The 24,316-nt window shown below is 44.8% G+C and overlaps 1 long non-coding RNA gene and 1 other non-coding gene across 3 annotated transcripts; both read left to right on the top strand.

The window, feature by feature from the left end:
• Nucleotides 1–13,729: 13,729 nt before the first annotated feature.
• On the top strand, nt 13,730–20,211 carry B230208H11Rik (RIKEN cDNA B230208H11 gene). Of its 2 annotated transcripts, NR_038027.1 has the most exons (4): nt 13,730–14,283; nt 14,399–14,491; nt 15,140–15,248; nt 19,786–20,211. It is a non-coding gene; the product is annotated as an RIKEN cDNA B230208H11 gene (long non-coding RNA). The 2 variants fall into 2 exon arrangements; NR_038028.1 differs by lacking the exon at nt 14,399–14,491.
• n-TLtaa3 lies at nt 14,204–14,286 on the top strand. The gene has a single exon. It is a non-coding gene; the product is annotated as a tRNA-Leu (tRNA).
• Nucleotides 20,212–24,316: the final 4,105 nt, after the last annotated feature.

Here is a 24,316-nt window from a genome sequence, read left to right as displayed (position 1 = left end):
GAAAGAAAGAAAGAAAGAAAGAAAGAAAGAAAGAAAGGAAGGAAGGAAGGAAGAAAGAAAGAAAGGAAGGAAGGAAGGAAGGAAGGAAGGAAGGAAGGAAGGAAGGAAGGAAGGACAGAAAGAACAAAAGAGATAGAAAGAAAAAGGAATGAAGAAAGAAAGAAAGAAAGAAAGAGAGAGAAAAAGAGAAAGAAAGAGAAGAGAGAAAAGAAAGAGAAGGAAAGAAGAGAGAGAGAGCTGAAGAAAAGAAAAAGAGAACCCCCTTCCTCAGGATGTGAGGAATCAGAGGGGTCAGGGTCACACCATGAACACATGGCCCACAGAACCAAGTGACTGGAACTCATGGGGTCCTGCAGAGATGGGGGAGCCTGTACGGGTCCAACCTGGGTCCTCTGACTATGTCATGACTGAGTAGCTTGGTGGTCTTATGGGAATCCTAACAATAGGAACAGGGACTGTCCCCGACTCCTTTGCCTGCTTGTGGGACCCTTTTCTTCTGACTGGGTTGCCTCCTCCAGCCTTGATGTGATGATGCGTGCCTGGTCTCACTGTGGCCATGTGGTGATTCGTGCCTGGTCTCATTGTGGCTTGTTACGCCATGTTTGGTTTACGCCTCTGCTCTTTTCTGACGGGAAGCAGAGTGGGCAAGTGGATCTGAGGGGAAGGAGAAGCGGGAGAGAGATACTTGGGGTAGGAGAGATAGGGGAAACTGTGGTCAGGATATAATATATGAGAGAAGAATAGAAAAAAATTTTTTTGAAAAAAAGGCCCTTTCTCTAGACAACATTAGCTGTCACTCCTAAGAGAGAGGGTTTTGTTTTACAACACTCCTCTCCAACGTCTGGCTCTTAGAACCTTCCCATCTCCACTTCCCAGATGTTCCCTGAGCTTTGGGAAGAGGTGGGTGTATTGGTTTGAATGAGAAGTCGCCCCTTGTTAGTCTTAGGCATTTGAACACTTGCTCTCCAGCCGGTGGCACCATTTGCACAGATTTGGGTGGGGCAGTCTTGCTAGATGAGGTATATCACTAGGGTTGGGCCTTCAGTCTTGTAGGTACTTCCAATCTATTCCCTTCAGCGTGTTTGTGGTTGAGGATGTGGGTTCTCGGCTTCCTACTCTAGATCCCAGATCTACTGCTTGTGCCACGCCTTCCCCAACATGATAAATTCTTATCCCTCTGGAATGATAAGCCAAGACAAACTCTTCCTTCCATAAGTAGCTTTTGGTTGTGGTTTTATGACAACCATAGAAAAACCTGTAATACAGTGGGAAGTGATAGAGATGTCTTGTTTGGGGTCGGCCAATATGGTCTCTCGGGGGAAGGGGCAGAGATGAAGAACAGGGGGTTAGGAAGCCCTGTGAATACATACTGTGAATGATCACATCAAGACCAGCTATCAGGATGCAGATCGACTTTATTTAGAGTGATTCAAGGCTTGTAAAGTTTTGGCGGACTGAGGGTAGGAACATCCAAGATGGGCAAAGGTCACCTAAGGGCTTAGAGCACTTAAATGCCTCATTAGCACGGGGAGCATTTCAGGAATCTCAAGTACTAGCTGAACAGGTTCTTATCAGGAGAAAGGAAATTGATCCTGTCATCTAAGTAAGGCTAGGTGGTATTCCTCAGGTAGAGGCATGTATGTGGGCTTAGAATTCCCCAGACAAAATCAGAGAAGGAGAAGCCCCACTAAGGAAGGGAGTCTCCCATGACTGCAGAGGCTATCCAGTCAATGGCTGGCTTCAACCTTAATTAACAGAGTTTTCCCACACTGCACTTTGACAAATGATATGTTTCTGTATTAACCTCTGTGAGATAAAGAACTCTGATGAAGGATGAGAGCAACACTAATCTATGCATATAAAGTTAAATATTTTTAGAACAGTTTGATACTGTGTCCATAGTAAAAACAATAGTTGTAGGTTATGCCCTGTGTGCAGGCGCTGTGACCTCTTGGCTACAGGTTCTTGGCTAAGTTTATAGTTCCAGGTGTGAGTCCTTTTCTGCATAGAGGTCCTGAAATCTAATCATAAAGTAGTTGGTTATACCACAATGTCTATGCCACTACTAAGCCAGCAGTTGGTTCTTTAGTTCACAGGGGACACAGCGGGGACAGTCATCACATACTGTTGATGACTGTCTCCCCTAGAAGACCGCATAGCCTGTCCAATACTATGAAAGCCAGCCAGCAGGTAGGAGTCCATTAGCTGAGTTCCAGCTTGGTGACCAAAGTGTGTAGTATCTTCAGCAATAAGGGTCTTTTCATCAAGTTCTATTGGGCAACCAAGAGCGATATCAATAGTCTGTATTGTTTGGGGAAATCTTTGGGACCTCCCTCTACAACAATTCACAGAGAAGTATCTCCACCTGGCACAGGAAATCTTGTTTCATAACCTGTGGCTTCTGAAAGTATTAACCTCCTCCCATGTAGGGTACCTCAACTAAAATCATTTTTCCTTTTTAAAATAATGTATGCATTTGCATATTTTTTCCTATATATGTCTGTGTACTATGTGTACCCATAGAGGCTGGAAGAAGATGTCAGAGCTCCTGGAAGTAAAGTTACAGTGGTTGGGAGAGGCCATGTAGGTGCTGGGAATTGAACCCAGGTCCTCTGAAAGAGCATCCAGTGCTCTTACCCATTGAGCCACATCCTCCTTCACTTTTCCCTTTAAATTATATATTTTTACTACTCTTATAAAGTAGTAAGTTTCCATATAACATTTCCTACATCTTTTTGTTAGGTATTCCTCCCCCAGTCCTCTGCAAACACACCTGGTCTGGGCCACTGTGCAGTGTTCTAATTTTATGTGGTTCTACTCGTTCTTCTGAGCCGCGGTCAGCCAAATCATTGGTGACCTTTTACTATGTGTGGTTTTTTAATTCATTTAAGCTTTCCAAATACTTTTTAAAACCTCAGTCTCCTTGCTCTTCTGTGTGACCTAATTTTTTTCAGAGCTATAACAACATACCTGAAACTCTGTAACACAAAAAGGAATAAGATTTGTTCAGCTCATAGATATGGAAGCTGGAGTACAACATTGAGCAGCCTCAAATCTGATCTTTTGGTGAAAGCCTTGTGCTGTTCCATGCATAGTAGAACATGGAAAGGAAGGGACAAAGGAGATAATAGTCTTTACAAAAAACAAAACAAAACTATTTTCTGGGTTATCAATAACCAATTCAGTTTCAAAAAAAAAAGAAGGTGAACTCACCTCTTCATGAAAAACATGGGTCTGATCATGGTAGTTCTACCCTTGTGACTCAAACATGTCCTGATACTGACTGCTTCATGGATACCAAGCCCGAACATGAATTTTGGTGGCGTCTGATAAACTGAGGTCTTAGTATGAATGACCTGTGGAACAGGCGACCTGAAGCGGCAGAGCAGAGAAAGTGAAGGTTGAGGGTGCCAACCCCAGAAGTCATGGATTATTGACTATCAATCTCACTGTCAGGTGTGGGATATCTCACGAGGAGCTGTGGTCTAGAAAATGCAGGCCATTGCCATCCTTCCTGGTTGCCCACCAGAACTGTACAGTAAGAAACTATCGTTGAACTCGGTTGCAGAGCACAGAGAATCCACACTGAGGTTGAGCGTCCTCTCTGCTGTCTAGGTTTCGCCGTGCCAAAGTTTCTATGCAGGCAGCTGGGGGAGAAAAATCAGCGGTGGTCTTTCCCATCTTTGCACCTTACAACGCCACTTGCCAGGCAGGATGCCCCCAGTGCTATCACAGTGGCACAGCTGTTTCAGGGGCATCCAGCTGATTTCTGACTGATTCGGAGGTCCACTCCACAGAGGGAGCTCCTGCCTGACACTGTGAATTTGGTCAAAGGCTCATGATGGGGAGGAAGGTCATGGTCACTAGAAGTGAAACTGTCACTTTTGTTTTACTGAAGTGAAGCTACTTCCTACATACTTGTGTTTATAACCGTGGGCTAGTGCTGGCCTCAGCCTCGACCAAAGACGCTTTTATTTGCAGTGAGTAGCGGTCAATGCCGAATCAGGTTTGGCCAAGGTTCTGAGAACTAGTGACTGACTGTTGAGTGCTCAAGTCTTAAATGGGACATCTGTACCATCCATCCCCCTGCAAAGTTCAGGGAATGTCACAGAAGAAGGGGGGGGGGGATAATTAAGAACCAGACGGTCGGAGGAGGGCTATGAAATGCCAGGGCACTCATGAACTTGAAGCTGCCAGCCCGAGATTGCCTGCATAGAGCTTGCTGAGGTCTGAGCTCTTCAACATCCAGTCACTGGTGGGGGAAGGGTTCCAAGGGCTTAGTCCTGTCCGGGAGTCATAGAAGCAGTTAAGCTTTCTGGAGAGGTCGTCCCTGAATTCAGTGATGCAGCCACAGGGGAGATACTGATGCTCCAGTGACTAGCTCCATGGCTAGGTGTGTGACCAGTTAAACCCAGGGTGTGATGGAAAAACAAAAGTAAACAAAGAAGACTTGAAAGTGGGATGGAGACTTGGGGTGTGGATGAAAAGTGTGGGCATAGATGTGAGGGTAATGTGTGTATGTGTGTGTGTGAGAGAGAGAGAGAGAGAGGGAGAGAGAGAGAGAGAGTTGTCAAAGAATAAATTAACTTAAAAAGAAGAGACAATGAAAGTGAAAATCTAAGGCCTGCTCAGTGGCCAGCACACCTGGCAGAGCGCCCAGGAAGGCCCTGCTGTGAGACAGAGCTTGGGAGAGATACTTTAGTAAAAGTTAAACTCAGGTGACATGCATAGAGAGAACGCGGCAGAACTGCTTCATCCAGAAGTGAATCAGTTGAAATTCTCTTTTATTCCAACCATATGAAGAGCTTTTCAAAAAATTTGGTGGGGTCGGGTGGGGCAAGAGTACAGACTGGTAACAGTGCGTGCTTCGAATTCTCAAGGCCTTAGATTCTATCTACAAACCGCACACACACATACACACACACAATGTAAATTTTCTTCGTTTACAATTCACACTGTCTGTGAATTAAATAGCTTCCATTCCTCATCTGCATGGTAAGTGGAGTTGCAGGGGTAAACTAGGAATGCATCTGGAGTTTGAGGCACAGACAGATATTTCATCTTGGTGACAGGTGTCTCTCAAGCAGCTGCCAGAAAATCACCAGAAGGGGGAGGGCAACACAGGGAATGTCACACACACACACACACACACACACACACACACACACACACACAGAGGAAAAGGAGTTATTTAGCCTCCACCGTGACAAACCCAGGAATTTTTCTTGCTCTCTCTTGCACATAGGAATGTTTGACTAGTTCATTCTTTGCCTTGCCCTGTGGTTTGCCCCGTGCAATGCAGCCTCAAATGGGCATAGTGTCATGGTTTCTTCATAATCTTCAGCTACACTTTGCAATCTGTTGATGGGGGGAAAAAAAGAAGCCTGCCGAACAAGAAATGTCACTTCATGGTAAGGTATTAGGACACAGACTTAGGAGAAGGAATTTAAATCTATCACTAGAGAAATTAAAAACAAAAACAAACAAACAAACAAGAAAAACCTTTTCTATAAACCCCATCAACAGATTCCCTGCATCAACCATTATTATTAATGTTTGAAGTAATTATGCAACAAGTTCTCACTTCCGATGGGAAATGACAGTCTCCGCACTCACGGTGCCTCTCTCTCTCCGCACTCACAGTGCCTCTCTCTCTCCGTGAGGCATGGACTGGGAACAGGAAATGCAGGACTTGCAACCTGCAAAGAACCTTCGTGGATAGGAGACAAAACAACTTGGAATTGATTCCTTTGAGACAATCCAGTGGTATCAATGAATTAGTGTCTAAAATAAAAGGATGAGTGTCATTGCCAAGACCTAGAAACCGAACACTTGAGAGACAGGAGGATTACTGTGAGTTTAAAGCCAACCTGGGATTTAAAGATGGCAGAAAACATTTTTTTTTAAACAGCTGGTAGCTCAGGGGCAGGAGCTTGGCTATCATGCATGGAGTCCTGGATTCAATTTCTGGTAGAGGTGGGGCGAGAGGGAGGGAGGGAGGGAGGGAGAGAGGAAGGGAGGGCGAGCCTGAGCACTAGATCCTCCCAGGTTTGCCCCAGAAGGTGAAATAAAGCCTAAAAGAGTTGGAAGCTGAAAGTAAAACAGAGACATCCCCCGGGGGGGGGGGGCACATTCAAATATTGTTTTTACAAAAAAAGCAATTAAAGCAATAGAAGTGTAAAGGCCCTCCCAGCGTTGTAAACCACTACAGTATCAAAGCCTTTCTGCCCATCACCTCCTCACTGAATGGTTCTCTGAGGGATGAAACAAGCAAAGAACAATGGTGCTGTTAATTCTATGTAGTCTATTGTTTCCTTATTTACCCTTCTTTCTTTTGGAAGAAGAGAAAATGTTAAAGACATGAATTGTTCTCAAAGCTTGAAGCCACAAAGCCCAAGTACAGAGTAAATACTGCGGTTTACACCTCAAAGGAAAAGGTGTGGATCCCAGGTCTGCCCCCCCCCCCCCCACGCAGTGCCAGGGTAAACTGAACTCCTTCAGGTCTGCAACAGTAAATATTCATGCATTCGAAGCTATATTAGCAATTCTTGATATATGTGCCTCAAAGTGTGAAGGGTGTAGGGCTTGCCTGACAGGATTTGTCATGGACTAAACCACACACACACACACACACACACTCCCTTTTGCAATAAATCATCAGATAGATTAAGGCAACTGAGGAAAAGAGGAAGGGGTGTTTTTTGCTCCCCCACCCCCAGTTTTTGGTAAAACCCTTATATCACAGATCTTTGACAATAATGGAATGAGTTTGCCTCCTTGTGGACACGGTAGCCCTGGATGCGGTCTCTGTTCTTTCCTCTTTTTAAGTGAGTTTGTTCATTGCTTAGCTTTGTTGCTTTCTCATGACGGTTTCTAAGCCCCGGGTAGAGAGACTGACCGTGGAGGACCCCACCCTTCCTTAATTTGGATAACAGGAAACCAGAACACAGTCCCAGCTTCGGGCAATATGCCTTTCATGATGCCAGCACAAGAAGGCAACTGGCACCGAAGCCACATGCGTTTTCTTCTGCTTGCAAACTGCTCTCACTTGGTGGAGTGCTTGCCTAGCTAACATACACAAAGGCCAGGATTCCCAGCATAAAACTGGACATGGTAATACAGGCCTATAAACCCAGCACTTAAGAGGTACATCAGAAGTTCAGGCTCAGGGTTGAGGATTTAGCTCAGTGGTAGAGCGCTTGCCTAGCAAGCCCAAGGCCCTGGGTTCGGTTCTCAGCTCTGGAGGTGGAAAAAAAAAAAAAAAAAAAAAGGAAAAAAAGAAAACACAAGGTAACTGGCCGAAGTTCAGGGTCATTCTTGGCTACATTTGAGAATTTAAGATCAACTTGGGCTACAAGAGGCTTTTTCTCAAAACAACAACAGAAAAAAAAAAAAAAAACTAACAAAGAAACAAACAAAACCCAGGGGCTGGAAAGATGGCTCAGTGACTAAACACATTTGCTACTCTTACAGTTACAGAGAACCTGAGTTTAGTTCCCACCCCACCCCCCACAGGGCGTGGCTTACAATCATTTCCGGAGACCCAAAGCCTCTGATGTGACTACCACTTAATGTATGTATGCCCACATGCAGACACACATGCCTGTACACTTAATGTGTATATGCCTACATGCAGACACACATGCCTGTACATAATCTAAAATAATAAAAATTAAACAATAACAAAATCCCACAAATCCAAGGCAGAGGAGATCACAGGACCTAGGTGTAAAACTGTTACTTTGCTCAATAGACACAGTAGCAAGATGTCCCCTGTGTCCACATACCTCCAACCACACTTGGGTGTAGTTCTCAGACACAATCAGAAAAGTGTCTTTGTGCAATGACTGGTGGCTAATCCAGAAACTCACAACTGAGTGTCTGGGTCTAAAGTAGGGAGAATAAATGACTAAGAAGTACTCAGTCACAAATGTCACAACCGTGGCATACCTCCTGTCCTCAGGACTCAGGAACTATCAAGGAAGAGGGGCAAAGAGTATGTGTGAGCATTCCTTCTAGGCTCTGCCCCACAGTTACCACTCTCCTACTCTCTTACCCTCTCTGTCCCTTCTCTCTCCATTCCCCTTACCCTCTCCCCCCCAAGTATTCCTGGCCAGTCTCTCTCTCTCTCTCTCTCTCTCTCTCTCTCTCTCTCTCTCTCTCTCTCTCTCTCTCTCTCTCTCTCTGCCTTTTTCTGTCTCTACTTCCTCCTCAACTCCCCTTCTCATGCCTAAATAAACTCTATTCCACACTATACATGTCGTGTGTGCTTTTGTTTATTGGCTTCCAGTTCTTCTATTTACCCAGCCAGGGTCCATCATGAGCTGAGCCTAGACTGTCCTTAAGGACACTGTCAGAAGCGCTGCCATTTTGGGGCCTGTTTGGGGCTTAACATATTGCTGTGATATAACACTGGCCAGAAGCAACGTAGTGAAGAAATGGTTTGTGTGGTTTATGTGTCTCAATTAATCACCGAGTGAAGTCAGAGCAGGAACTCAAAGCAGGAACCTGGAGGCAGGCACGGAAGCAGAAGCCATGGAGGAACCTGCTTACTGACTTGTTCTCATGGCTCGCTTGTCCAGGACCCCTTGACCAGGGGTGTTATCACCCACAGTAGGCTAAGCTCTCCCATATCGATCATTTAACAAGAACCCCACACACATTTGTCGACAGGGCAACCTCATAAAGGAATTTTCTCAAATGATGCTCTGTCTCCACAGATCACTCTAACTCACGTCCAAATTGACAAAAAGTTAACCAGCTTACAGAACATTATGTTAAATGAAAAAAGTCAGACGTAGGAAGACAGATAGAATTCTTTCTCTCGTGTGCAATCTCTAGATTTAAATCTCTCTCTCTCTTTTGGGAGGGCATGGGGGAGTAGAAAAAGAATCATTAGAGAAGAAGAAGACGTTTAGGGGAGGAAAACAGAAGAAGAAAGGACAGTAAAATACATCTAACTTGAAAGAGAAATGGGAACTATTCGGGCAAGGATGAGAGCCAGGACTGGAGGGTCATGGGTCACAACATAAGGTCCATTGGGAAAAGGGATGAGCTGCCACACAAAATATAATGACACTTATATATAAAAATGTCATAATGAAGTTCACTTGGCTTTGAGTGCTAATTTTAACATCAATTTTAAAAATAAATTTAAAGCAAGAAACTGAGACAACAGTGTGTGTGTCTGTGATACACACACACAAAGCAGTAACATAGCCATTTATCATTTTTATTAATGCTGATTGCTGCAGGTAAATATGATGGATTGGTTATTGTGCCACAGGCCAAGGCAGAGAGGGTCTGTTCACACTAGCATCACCACAAAGGCAGGAATCACATATTGCTTGGTAGCAGCTGCCCCGCCTTTGGCCATCAGAAACTCTCAGCCTCATTCTCCCTTATGGGACCATTGTTTCTTATGCTACCCTGATGGAAATACTGTCCTATGGAACATGCCTACATGAAATCACCTTAATTCTCCCTTCCTCTTGTCCCTTGTCCCCAGTAACCTTATATGTGGCATTGCTAAAACACAGCCCTTAATTCAAAGGGAATAAGGGAATTTATTCTGGAGCCAAATATGAATAGCCATAGCCTGGGAACCCAGATTTGCATTTCTTTGAATATCATATTCCAATGTGTTAAGAATTTGCGAAGTTTTTTGTTTGTTTGTTTAATTAAAGAATAAAAGAAAGTCATAAGTCAGACAATTTTCAAAGACATTGATAAGAATAACTTGTAGGTTGTTGCCACAAGCATGGAATCTTTATTTGCCTTAAATGATATTTGATGATTAAAAAAAATAGATTTATTTTATGTGCATCAGTGTTTTGCCCACAGATATATTTATGTGGAAGTGTCAAATTCCCTGGAACTGGAGTTACAGATCGTTGTGAGCTGCTATGCAGGTGCTGGGAATTGAACCCACATCCTCTGGAAGAGCAGCCGGTACCACTGAGCCATCTTTCCAGCCCCTCTGACTAAGCTTTGGTGGATATAGAGAGCATAGTAAAAGCCATATTTGGGGAGCTTGGGAGGCAGTAGCAGGAAAAGCTCTGTAAATTAAAGGCCAGCCTGCTCTACATAGAGAGTTGCAGGCTAGCCTGACCTACATAGTGACACCCCAATTTAAAAAACAAAAGAAAAAGACACATGAAGAAGATTCTAGAGAAAGCTAAGGGTAGGTAGGCTTAGAAAGTACAAGTGATCAATTCACTCATGAGTTTGAAAATAAATGGAAAAGGAAAGTTGAATATTAGGGACTCACCATGATTAACATTGCTAAATCTATCTGTGGATAAAGAACGCATGCCTATGAATGTGTATCAGTGATAGAGAAATGCATTGATCATCCACAGCCATGTAAGAAATAATGCAAACATACAATCACAAAAGCTGGTTTTCATTCACAGTTCTTGGGGGTTGGGGAACAGGGCCTTAGCTGGGTGATTCCTGCTCAGGGTCACTCACCAGTTGCAGTCAAAGTTTTGGCTAGAGCCATGGCCATCTGAAGATTGTACTGAGCTGGAGAAATCTATCCAAGCTCACTCATGGAAATCTTGGGTTCTGGGGTAGAGGGTGGGAGGTGGGAGGTGGGAGGTGGGAGCTGAGAAGTGGGAGCTGGAAAGTGGGAGGTAGGAGCTGGGAGGTAGGAGGTAGAAGCTGGGGGCTTGGAGCTTCAGGTCCTCACTATGGGAGCCTCTATAGAGTTATTCATGACAGAGCAGCTGGCTTCCTTCACAGAGAATGATCTGAAAGCAAGCCACCAATGATTAGCTGGGTGCATGCCTCTATCTGCTTAATTCTATTATTTAAAAATGAATCCATGCAGCCAGTCCAGGCTCACAGGGGATAGGAAGTAAGCCCTATCTATTGACGGGGGGAATATCAACACATTCATAGCCTGGACATGACTAGACATGCCAGTGTAACCTATCATCCTAACAACAGGGAGGCTGAGACAGGAGGGTGAGAGGCCAACCTGGGCTATGGAGTAAGACTGTCCAAAAAGCACTCAAGGGTATTTTTTATTTACAAGACAGGATTTCTTTGTGTAGCCCTGACTGTCCTAGAACTAGCCCTTGAACTCAGAGATCCATCTGCCTCTGCCTCCCCAGTGTGGGAATTAAAGGCATAAACCACCACCTCCTGGCTAGGGGCAAAACCATTTTAAAGCAATCTGTACAGCATATCATAGCTTAACTAAACACATATGCATTGTGAAGATAATTTATCATGAAACTTTCCTTTAAGAATCATGCCCAAATAGCTTCTTAACCTGACAGTCATTACGTTATAAAATCTAGTTAATGTATGGGCTAACACTGTTGGCTATAGCAAGTGCCATTATGAAAGGGTTTCCATGTTTCCTTCAAACACTAAAGCGAGTGTTTTTTTATGCCTTGAGATTGTTAGCCTCACTTGAACACCCTTTCCCTGTGCTTGGGTAATTTCTCATACTTGAGGACACCATCGTAAAACAAACACTAGAACTTTTGCTTCCTGGACTCCCTTGCAGCTACTTACTAGGGATAAGACTTTTGTTCTCACAGAAGATGTAGATATGGAAAACAGCGTCTTCCCCCAGGAGCAGCATCTTCCCCCAGAAGATTCCCAGTGAAGGTGGAAGACATATCTCATAATACTCTCAGTGCTTCATCACAATGCTCCGAGATTGTCAGCCTCAGATCTGCTTCGCTTCAGCATACAAACTTAAGCATTGCCAAACAATAGTGATTTTTATTATGTCCACAGATACTGAAAATCAAGAGTTTAAAAAAAAATGTATGGGGGCTGGAGAGACAGCTCAGAGGTAAAAAGTACTAGCTGCTCCTCTGGAGGTCCTGAGTTCAATTCCCAGCAACCACATGATAGTTCATAACCATCTATATCAAAATCTGGTGCCTCCTTCTTCTGGCATGCAGACAGAACACTTTACATAGTAAATAAATACATCTTTTTTTCTTTTTTTAATGTATAGTGAGGCCAGGTGGGTTTCTTTTCTATGGCCTCTGGGCACTTAGAGGATTTAGTGGCTTTGGGTGAGGGGATGTCACTTGAGGATCTGGGACTGGAATCTGAAGACTTAAACACAGTCATTAGCAGCACCTGATGGTTGAAGGCTGTTGGCTAAATAACTGCAGGTAGCTCCATGAGCTCCTCATATCACAGAACACTATATGGGGTGTGAATGACTGTTACGGTACTCCTTATCACAATATGATATGCTCCATCGATGACTGACTGACATCTCTTCCCAAGGAACCCAAGGATTACTTGCAACTCTGATTAAAAACTAACTTGTGTTCCAGACCCATCCCTGAACTGAGGCCAGAAAACGGAAATGCAATCGTCTAGAGCACCAGAAAGAATATTTCTGAGAAGAACCCTCCGGTGCAAAGCTGGGTTGGTGGAGAAGTTCTGCAGCCCCGGGCAACAGCAGCAGTGCAGGCAGGGGGCTTCCTTTAGTTGAGCAAGTCTGCAAGAGATCTCTATGGCCTCATTCAAAATGAGGATAGGAACGCCTACATTACAGTTATTAAGAAAATTAACCGAGCCCCTGAAGAGTGGTACTCACTCTAAGCCTTTAACCCTGACATTTAGGAGGCAGAGACAGACAGGTCTCTGTGAGTTTAAGGACAGCCTGGTCTATATAGAGAGTTCCAGGACAGCCAGAGCTACATAGTGAGACCCTATCTCAAAAAAAAAAAAAAAAAAAAATCAAGCTAGACAAAACTGTGTGTAGGGAGCTTAGAGCAATGCTTGGGTTATAGAGTGCACATGTTCTCATGTTCTCATTTGCATTTAACACCCATTGCGTGCAGCTTCAGGCCTCTCTCTGATCACCTGGTGAGGTAATCACCCCATGTTACTGACCCCATGTTACATTCCACAGGCTGCCTCCAGACTCTAGCACAGTGTCCGCACAGAGAACAAGGCCTGAGGACCTAGGCTCTCTGGTGTACTTCTCTGAGTGCTTACCCTGGATGCCCTAAAGGTACTATTGAGGAACATGGTCAGGCAAAGGTCAGTGGAGTTCCCGCCATTGGGAGATAGACAGGAGCTGTCTGGATGCTAGAGTAGAGTTCCTTCGTAAGGAGTCCGGTCAGACTTAACCAGGACTCAAGAGAACCAAAAGCTGGGTGTTCCCTGGGGGTCACAGAGCTGTGAGAGATGGTAGAGCAGTTGGATCATTACAGTGAAACTGAGAAAATGTTTGAGGGAGCCACTGGGAGGTCTGAAACAGTGGGGCACTTTGTGAAACAGTGCATCCTAGGTTTACAGTCAAAGACTGAAGCCACCAGACCTGTATAAACCAAACATGGGGGTGGGTTAGGGGAGAGGGACAAGGTGGGACAGCCAGAGCAAGGCTCAGCCACCAGCTCCCTGCCTGCAGCTGCAGAAACACCTAGCCTGAACCCTGGGGTAGAGCCAAGGTTTTGAGGAACAGCCGAAGTAATGCAAATAAACCGCTGTACCCTAAATTGCTTTTTGTTGTGGGTGTTTTGTCCCAACAACAAAAGGGGAGCTAAAACAGGAGACAAGTTAAAACAAGAGTTTGCCCTCTAGGGGAGCTGTAGGGGTGGCAGGAATCCAGGAGGTCTTGACCCTGCATTTGAAGCAGAGCAAAGGGGACAGTGTCTACACAACCAGGGAGGGGGTGGGGGATTGGGCCACACTGCCCTGACCACACAGCTTTCTCCGGAACCTCCTCTTTCTCCGGAACCTCCTTCCGGCATGTGGTAACACTGGCGAGGAAGGAAAGCCGCGCGCGCACAGGTGCCGGGCCCCGGGAACCTATTCGATTTAGAAGAAACACACTGATGGTTGCCCTGCGGACCCGTGCCTACACCGCCCGAGGGACCCCTCCCACCTCCGCTCCGGAGCCCAGAAGTTAGCTGTGGAGTTTGTTTGTCGCGCCCGCGCACCTACAGTGAGCAAGGAGAGCCGGCGCCCGCCGGCCCAGAGCTCTGTCCCGCTCTCTGCTCCTGCAGTTCCTTCGCTGCCGCCGAGATCTCGGGGCGACAGTGAGCGGCGGCGGCGGCGGCGGCGCGAAACCCCGGCGGCAGTCTCCGAGTCTCTGTAGCCGGGTCGGGAAAGCGCCGCGCAGCCTGCGCAGAAGCATCCTCGAGTAACTGGGGAAAATGAGGACGGTATTGTGAGCTTTGTAGGAACAGCAAAGAGAAGAGAGCACGCCTGCACCAGGATGGCCGAGTGGTTAAGGCGTTGGACTTAAGATCCAATGGACATATGTCTGCGTGGGTTCGAACCCCACTCCTGGTAAAGTTGCTGTTTTGTTCCTTGCCGCGGTCTGTCAGTTGTTTTTAGGTCCAGAGCTTTTGGAAATTTAGAAGTCTTATTTCAGTTGAAAGAAATGTTCTTTAATCCTTAATAGGGCGCTGCTACAAGGCAGCCCAATTTCCCGCAGTGAAGCGACCGTGTCTCCAGGAACCGACCTGAGCCAGGCGGGAAGAGGCTCCCCGGAGAGGTCTGGTATTGGCTAACTTTTTGCAAAAGTACTTTTGCACAGAAGAAAAAAGAAAAAAAAAAAAAAAAAAAAAACAAGTCCGCTTTTGCCTTTCCTCTGTCCGCTCCCCACCCCCTTCTTTTTTCTTCCTTTCCCTTTGTTTTCTTTCTTTCCTTTCTTTTCATTTCCCCCCCCCTCAAAGTTTAACGTGTTCACATGCAGTCTTTCAAAAATGTACCATTTGACCATGAAGACCCAGAATTTGAAATATTTTCGATTTTTATCTTCTCCTATTTTCTTTGGGTTTTTTTGTTTTGGTTTGGTTTGGTTTGGTTTGGTTTTTGGTTTCTCGAGACAGGGTTTCTCCGTGTAGCCCTGGCTGTCCTGGAACTCACTTTGTAGGCCAGGCTGGCCTCGAACTCTCAGAAATCCTCCTGCCTCTACCTCCCAAGTGCTGGGATTAAAGGCGTGTGCCACCCTATTCTCTCCAAAAGTGTTTTTTATCAAAGCAGTCCAAGATCTTAAACACATTTTGTAGGCGTGGCTCAAGGAACTCCCCAGCCTTTTGAATAAGTTGAGACACTGATTAAATAAACCCCTCTCTACAATCATAAAACCTCGGAAACGTTGGTTATTACCATTGATCATTTATTTTCACGTGTTCCTCAGGTCCATTCAGTTATCTGGAGTCGTAGAAAAATATTTTTCGAAAAACTCGGAACTCTGTGGGAAATGATATCAGCATATTTAAATTGTGACACCTACTGGTAAACTTGAGGTAAGTTTGTTTGAATAAACCTTATCTTTTTTTTTTGTTTTTTAATAACTGTCTTAAGTTACAGACAGGAAGTTGACTTTTCCTCCAAATCTTTTAATCTTTATTTATTTATTTAAAAAAGATCTTCCATTAAGCAGAATAACTCATCACTGAAATAATTTTCATGAGCATTGTTTTAACTGTATGATGAAACCCTTCTTTGGCGTCAATAATCTTTGTTTCAGTTACGCATTTTCCTTTCAAATGCTGAAGACAGCTATGAAGTTAGGGGGATATGTATATGTATGTGTGTATGTGTGTATGCATGTATGCGTGTGTGTTTGTTTGCATGAGCCATCAATGTTAAACAGACATCGTGGTCAGTTGGAAGACTCCTACACCAGAAGCGTTCTCAGTCCTCAGCGGTCAGTTGGGGCTTGGGGGTTTTGATTAGCTTTTTGGTCTTTCACTTTTATTCATTTATTTTAGTGTGTATGCGCGGTTGTCTGTAAGTACACCACATGGGTGCCTGCTGTGCGGTCAGGAGGAAGCTACAGGTGCCCTGGAACTGGGGTTGGTTTACAATCTGCCACGTGGGCTCCAGGAACCAAACCCAGGTCCTCTGTAAGAACAGCAAGTGCTCTTAGCTGCTGAGCCACCTCCTCAGCTCCATCCAGGCTGCTGTTTATCTTTAGGTAGAGTTTTAATTAGTCGATAAACACCTCAAATGCATGCAATGTACTTCAGGCGTGTGCTAATGATTCAAAGGAAGTAAAATTTAATGCCTCGGGTTCTTAAAAGTTTATTAGTATATTCATAGCACAAAATGATGTATTTCATAGTGACATTTTCAAACCTGTGTATCCCGTGGTTTGCTTGTATGCAGCCTGTTGCTCTGTGATGCTCGACCCACCCTTGTGCTCAAATCCTTTACTCTTCCCATGTACTGCCATCTACGTTCAAGTTTTATAGATATCCATTTCCAAAGCAGATTCCACAGGAGAGAGAATCTGTGGTATATGTCTTTGTGAACTGTCTTGTTTCCGTTAACATGATCTCCAGTTTCATCTTTCTTCTGAAAATGGCCTAAGTTTGTTCTGAGATATGGCAGAACAAAAACCCGATTGTGCAGGTACACTGAGTTTTCTCTATTCACTCAGCCACTGTTCAGTGCCTGGGCTGACCTCTTTCCTTGGCAGCGGGGGTGCAGCTTTAAACATGCCTGCATATGTGTCTGTGCACACAGATCTTTGCGGTTGCTGTCTTAGGTTTCTTTGGTAAACACCCAGGAGTAGTATACTATATGGTAGGTCTATTTTTAGGGGTGTGTGTGTGTGTGTGTGTGTGTGTGTGTGTGTGTGTGTTTTGAGACAGGGTCTCTCTCTATGTCCTGGATAGACTGGAATTCACTATATAGACCATTCTGGCCTTGAACTCACAGAGATCTGCCTGCATCTGCCTCCCAAGTGTTAACATTAAAGACATGGGGTCACTACTATGCACAGCTTTTGGAAGGAGGAGATTTATTTTAATTGATTTTGTTTTGTTTTGTTGGTTTGAGGTTTTGTTTTATTCTGTTTTGTTTGTTTGTTTGGTTTGGTTTGGTTTGGTATGGTTTTTTTGCGTGTGTGATTTCTTAATGGTAGCCTTTCTGACTAAGATGAAATGGAATCTCGAGATAGTTTAATAGTAAGGATGACACCAAAGGAGGTAGAGAACATGCATCTATTCATATCTGTACAATTAGGCACAGGACTATTTTAGGGGTGTGCGTGTGAACCAATCTGGCTTAAGCTTAATTTCCATGAACAGTGCTTCTAGACCTAGAACAGAGTGATGGCTGTTTCACCATTTGAACGAATGATACAAATGAATGCCTTTAATTAAGTGCATAAGCTTCTAATTAAACACTTGGGAGGCAAAGGCAGGTGAATCTCTGACAGTGTGAGACCAACCTGGTCTACATAACACATTTTAGGCAAGCAAGGGCTAGTTAATGAGGCCCCAGTGAAAGGAAGGAGGGGAGGAAGGAAGGGAGGGAGGGAGGAAGGAAGGAAGGAAGGAAGGACATAGTTAAAACTGAATCCTAGGCGATAGGGGTCAGTATTGCACACAGACTAAAGTCCACATAGAGACATAGGAAGTGGCCTGCCAGTGTGAGCAGACTGCCCGGGGCAGTAATGGTCTGGGACACAGGAAGTGAGTCAGGCCAGGGCAGCACTGGCTGCTCTGTCAGCCCTCTCAGCCCAGGGCCCGCCCTGGGTGCTCACCAGTGTGAACTGGGACCTAAGCCTAACAGTGAGCGCCTCTAGAATGTTACGTGCACTCTCTGAACACTGAATAAATGAATGGCCCCCAAATCCCCTGGACATAGTTCACCCCTGATTCTGTTCATTGTATCCTCATCTGGAGGATGTGGTAGAAATGTGCCACAAATAAATTTTAATCAGGTTTGGTAGACACACAGACACACAAATGACTGCTGTATTAAGAAACACAGCGAGGGGCTGGAGAGATGCTCAGTGGTCAAGAGCACCAGCTGTTCTTTCAGAGGACCTAGGTTCAATTCCCAGCTGCTCACAATTGTCTACAACTCTAGTTCCAAGGGATCTGGCGCCTTCATACATATTCACATGTATGCAAAATACCAATGCACATAAAAATTAAAAAAAAAAAATGATAGCCTGGGCCTAGTGGAAATCTGTAATCCCAGCACTCAGGAGCCTGAGTTACATAGTAGATTCCAGGCCAGCCAGGCTACAGTAATGCCTGTCTCAAACAAGGAAAGTAAAACAGCAATAGCTACAGCTACAGCTACAGCAACATCAGCTACAGAAAGAGTTGATATTTGCTTCTTGGGGCTTGAGAGATTGCTCAGTGGTTAAGAGCTAGTTCTTCTAGAAGACACAGGTTCAATTCCCAGCACTCACTTAGTGGCTCACAACTGACACTCAAGTGCATGTACCTGAATGTAGATTCTCTCTCTCTCTCTCTCTCTCTCTCTCTCTCTCTCTCTCTCTCTCTCTCTCGTGCGCTACAGCTACAGCTACAGCTATAGTTATAGCTACTACAACAGCTATAGCTACAGCAACATCAGCTACAGAAAGAGTTGATATTTGCCTCAGGGGCTGGAGAGATGGCTCAGCAGTTAAGAGCACTGACTGCTCTTCCGAAGGTCCTGAATGAGATCTGATACCTTCTTCTGATGTCTCTAAAGACAGCTACAGTGAACTTAAGATATAATAATAAATAAATCTTTAGGCCAGAGCCTGCGGAGCCAACCGGAGCAAGCAGAGGTCCTGAACTCAAATTCCCAGCAATCACATGATGGCTCACAACCACATGTGTACTCATATACATTATAAATAAATAAATAAATATTTACCAAAAAATAGTAAGAGCAATTAAAAAAAAAGTATATTTGTCTGAGTTCTCCAGTCTCCCTCCTACATAACTACACACAGAAGTAGGCATGCTTGTAAAATCCATAATTAATACACATCCCATAAGGCCACACAGAAGTGAGTGTGATTAGCAAACACATAGCACAAGAGATTTTGGGAGAAGCAGATATTTTTTTGGTTTGGTGTTTGTTGGTTGCTTGATTGGTTGGCTTTAAATAGGGTCTTGCTATTTAGCCCAGGATAGACTCAGACTCACTAGATAGCCCATGCTGGTCTTGAACTCAAGGCATTCCTGTCCCTTGCTCCAGTACTGAGTGAAAGGACTGGATTCGGCACAGGACACAAAACCAAGTTCTCAGCACAAAGATTTATTTGCCCCTAGGGACAAAGGGCAGGGAATAAAGGACAAAGACAAAAGATGGAGGATGAGGGGAGGAAAAGGAGCAAGGGAGAATTTATTCTGCCCAGAGGAACAAAAGACTGCCTCTAAGAGGAGACAGACCATGGCCCAGAGGCAAATGTGGTTATAAAGGGGAGAGGAGATCAGTGTTAGGGTGAATTAGTTTGTTTTGATTGGGCATGGTCAGCCTTAAAGGTGGCTTTTGACTGATGGACATCAGTACTTTGATAGCTGGACCTTGGTGATCGGCCTTAGGAGGAGGAAGTGAACAAATGAAACCGTGAAGGCTAGCTTCAGGAATGCAATCTAATGGTTTTAACAAGAGGGGAGAAGATGGGTAGCGGGCCAACCTACGGGTGCCGTGCTTGCCATGCTCAGGCCCCTTAGAGCCTTCGCTGAGATCCCGGCCCTGCTGTTCCCGGTTCTGCTCAGCTCCTTTTAACCCGAGATCCAAGGGGGCTCTGAAGTCATCACCCCCCACCCCTTACCCCCCACCCCAGCCAGGCGCTTGAGCTCCTCCAGCCCTCTGTGGTCTCGCCTATGAGATCTTTATAACAATTGATTCAGAGGGGCCGCTGTGATGCAAGTGTAACGAGGGCGTGGCCTATAGAGATGGCTAACAGATCAAAGTATCCCTGTGCTAGCAGGATTTATGAATCAGTTTTTATACAATGGCAAGGTTGCTCGAGAAATCTATGCAGTGTATCTTGTATTTCCATAAAATTTCAGGACAAATTTTTTTTTTTTTTTCCAGGCTGGAGAGATGGCTCAGCAGTTAAGAGCACTGACTACTCTTCCTAAGGTCCTAAGTTCAAATTCTAGCAATCACATGGTGGCTCACAACCACCCATAACGAGATCTGACGCCCTCTTCTGGTGAGTCTGAAGACAGCTACAGTGTACTTATGTATAATAATAAATAAATCTTAAAAAAAAAGATTTCATTTCAAAAACAGGAATTTTGGAGGAAAACATGGATTGCATTTTTCTGATGTTTATTGAATTTCTTGTTTCACTTAACAGTCTTTAAATGCCTAGTTTTCCAGTGGCAGCACCTTCAAAGGCAGAATTGTGGGTAATTCCTTAAATAATGTCTTGGGGGTTTTGTTGTTGTTGTTTTTTAAAGTAATGTTTTGAAATCTCACTTGAAAAGAAAAGAAAAATAAACTCTGAGTTTTCAAATACACAGTGAGTGAGTTTATTGTTTTTCCCCTGGGTATCACACACCCACTGGGTTAGTCACAAATAGCTATATTAAGGTTGTTGTCCACATTTTTTAAACACTAGCAATTCTGACCCACCCAGTTCAGCTATTTAAAATGTAACCTGACCTTAATATTTGTTTATTCTACGTATGAAAAAATAAGAAATCTATATCGTTGGGAAGATGTAAAAAATATTACGTAATATTCTGCTTCCGAGTGCGGCGAGGTGACTTTATGTGTGACTCCCATTGAAGTCCACTACTATACAGGCTTTCTGGTTTTTACTGTGACTACGTGTCATACTTAATCCCATTGGTGCACTACAAAGAACCGCCTGAAAAAGGGTCATCTCTTAGCCTGAAATAACAAGTGTAAGTTTCCATGATTTACTGAAGAACGATATCCCAGACTCAAACAGTATGTAAACATAAAGAGTATTTATTCTGCAGACGTCCAGGTGCTGGGGTCTCCCATTACCAAGAGAGAGAGAGACAACCAAATGAGCTTGCAGGCTAGATTTAAAACATGTGCTCTTACTCCATCTCTAAGGGCATTCCATTACCAGGGCGTGGGAGCTGGAACTTGTCACTGAGGAAGTCCAGGGTAGGTGGTCTTATCTTACTCCATCTCTAGGGACATTCCGTTACCAGGGCGGGGCGTGGGGGCTGGAACCTGTTACCAGGGAGGTCTGAAAACCTGCTGACCCCACTGTCCTTGTTCTAGGATAGGTGGCTGGGCACCTTCTAGTTTCTGACGAGCTGCCTGAAGCTTGAGGTTTGTTTGTTTTTGTTTTTTTTTAATAACTCACTTGCCTGGACTTGCCTAGTTCTTAGGCCTAGTCTCCTAGGCTGTCAACTTGAAGCCTGTCATGGAGTCAGACTATCCTTCACAACCAGCAAATGTGAAAGAGGCCCATGGGCTCAAAGGCCCTCAGTGTTCCATGGAACTGAATCAACTAGTCAATTCCCTTGATTGGGATTTGTAGTCTCCTGTGTGGAATCTTTGGGCCAAAGTAAATTGCTAACCGGAAGGACTTTCTCTGTCCTGGAGAAGAATGAAGGGCGGGGCCTGGGCGCCGAGACACCCCCCCCCCCCGCGCCCCCTCCTCCAACCCCCATCCCCCAACCTCCAGTTTCCTTGCTCTCTACATCTTGAGTCCACAGGCCAGTCTGCTGCTCCTGGAACACAAAGCTACAGGAGTCCTTTTGGGTTTGTGTTCTGTAATGTTTTGTTTAGTTTTGTTTTGAAAACAGGGTCTTACTATGTGGCCTAGGCTGACCTCAAATTTACAATCCTGCTTCAGCATCCTGGCTGGTAGGATTATGAGTGTGTGCCATCATACCCCCATTTATCCGTAACCCATCTTGTTTATATGTTTAAAGTTTTTTTTTTTGTTTTTTTTGTTTTTTTTTTTGTTTTTTTGCCAGATGAGGTGGGGTTAAGACAGGGTTTCTTTGTGTAGCCCAGACTGTATGGAACTAGCTTTGTAGACCACACTGGCCTCAAACTCACAGAAAATGGCCTTTTTTTTTTTAACGTGGTGGGATTAAAGGTGTTCACCACCACCACTGCACAGCATTTAGTAAAGTGTTCCGTAGAGAAACCAGCACACTGAAAACCACTAAGCTTTAGTTCCACCTGAGCAACCCTTCATTCGGTGAGTTTAGGCTTTGTTTTGCTGTGTTTGCTTGTGTTTTTTCGAGACAGGATTCCTCTGTGTAGTGTTGGCTATCCTGGTACTCACTCTGTAGACCTCAAACTCAGAGGTCCACCTGCCTCTGCCTCCCTAGTGCGGGGATTAAAGGTGTGTGCCACCGCGGCCTCTCTCAGTCAGTATTTTTAAAGTGCCCAGAATTGGCACTGCTATGCTGGTTGCCACAATATCCTGGCAAATAAGACAGACACAGTGCTGGGCTGGGTATGTAGCTCAGTTAGCATGCCTGAAAACCCGTGTTTGCTCCCCAGCACTACCTAAAACTCGGCGTGGTGGGGCACACTGACAATCCCAGCCTTTTAAGAGGAGACAGGAGGATCATGAGTTCAAAGTCAGCTAATCAGAGAGCTCCAGGGTCCCCTGAGATACATGGGACCCTTCCAGGGTTGGGTAAAAAGACAAGGCCTTACTTCTTGTGTTAGGTAACTAATAGCAACAGTTCTTCCCTAGCTGCTTCATACTGCTGTCCTTGAACAGCAGCCAGTGGGAGAGAGTCTATGTCCACTGGGATGGACACTGGGATGGGGGTGCAGAGACTAGGCCCAGCTGATTGGGTCTAGTCTGCATGCTCTCCTCATGTGCACCTGATATGACCCTTTAACCCTGGGCCAGTCCCATGTCTCAAATAGCCAAGAGTCTTGGTGTTCATCCCAATACTGATTTTGACGCTCTTCTCCTCACTGACTATTTTTTTAACTATTTTTTTTAAAGGAGATTAGGATTCTCCAAGCTGGTGAGATGGCTCAGTGGTTAAGAGTCCTGACTGCTTTTCCGAAGGTCCTGAGTTCAAATCCCAGCAACTACATGGTGGCTCACAACCACCTGTTATGAGATCTGATGTTGGTGTGTCTGAAGGCAGCTACAGTGTACTTACATATAATAATAAATAAATCTTTAGGCCAGAGCAAAAATCTGTAAAGTATGCTCATATACATAAAATAAATAAATAAATAACTCTACCAAAATTAAGATATATTGTCTCATTAAAATGTTCTTATTTTTTTAAGCTTCTTGTTTAATCTAGTGAGTTATTAGTGACCCTGTGTTGGTGAAGACCTGGTGGAATTTTGTGTAGGTGGGTGGGTGGGTGAGTGGATGGAGAGGCCAAAGGTCAACTTTGGTGTCCTTTCTCAGAAGCCATCCACCTCATTTATTTATGACAGGGTCTTTCACTGGGACCTGGAGCTCACCAGGCTAGGCTGTCTAGGGCTAACAGGACAAGTTTGTGCCAGCTGGCTTCTTATACCAGTCCTGGGGAACCCAGGGCCTCATGCTGAGCTATCTCCATAGCCCAAGACCTGGTGGGATTCTAAAGCTTTGCTCTCTCCACATCATTTCTTATAGCCATAGGACCTCTTCCTGGTTTTACACTAGGCCAGTTTAACAGCTGTTGTCAGATTGGAGGTTGTCTCATTTTTAAGGGCAACACATGTTCAATCTGGCTGAGACAGAGTTACCAGTCCCTCAGTTTCTTAATGACATATAAGCAACTCCTCACCTCCTCCTCCTCCTCCTCCTCCTCCTCCTCCTCCTCCTCCTCCTCCTTCTGCTCCTTCACTTTGCCACCCTCCTCCTCATGACCTCCCCGGAATTGTTCCCGCCACCCCTTCACCCATGAGGTCTCACTGATCTTAGTTGATCTTAGACTCCTGTAGCTGAAGAGGACCTTGAACTTCTGATGTTCCTGCCTCCACCTTCCAAGTACTAGGATACAGCTCATACCACCTCGCTTATTTTATGAGGTTCTGAGAATCAGCCCAAGGTCTTATGCATGCTACACAGAACAAGCTATCAACTTAGATAAAGCCCCACCTCCACCGACGGCCATTTTTTTTTTTTTTGGTTTGTTTGTTTTTGTTTGTTTGTTTGTTTGTTTTTGGGTTTTTTTTCCGAGACAAGGTTTCTCTGTGTAGCCCTGGCTGTCCCAGAACTCACTTTGTAGACCAGGCTGGCCTCGAAATCAGAAATCGGCCTGCCTCTGCCTCTTGAGTGCTGGGATTAAAAGCAGACGGCCATTTTTAACAGTGTCTTGAACCCTTATCAACAGGCCCTACTGACTTGTCAACCACGTTCCTCTTTAAGAGCAAATTGTGTCTAAAGTATTATTATGAAAGTAAACTACTTATAAACAGAATATCGATATCCCAAATACCAATCTCAGGAAAGCTTTTTAGTTCAAGGGAAGTTTAGAAATGTTTTGTTGGTGTTTTCTTTCTTTGTATGATTGGGTGTGTGTTGGGGTTATGGGGGGCGTGTTTGCATTTGAGACAGGATCCCTGCAACCAGGCTGACCTCAGACTCATGGTTCTCCTGCCCCAGCCTCCTGAGTGCCAGGACTGTAAGCGTGTTGTACCACACTCAGCTTTT

This window comes from Mus musculus, chromosome 10, assembly GCF_000001635.26.
Source record: "Mus musculus strain C57BL/6J chromosome 10, GRCm38.p6 C57BL/6J".
Classification (NCBI taxonomy): Eukaryota; Metazoa; Chordata; class Mammalia; order Rodentia; family Muridae; genus Mus; species Mus musculus.
The sequence above is the reverse complement of the archived record's forward strand: the minus strand, read 5'-3'. Positions and strand labels throughout refer to the sequence as shown.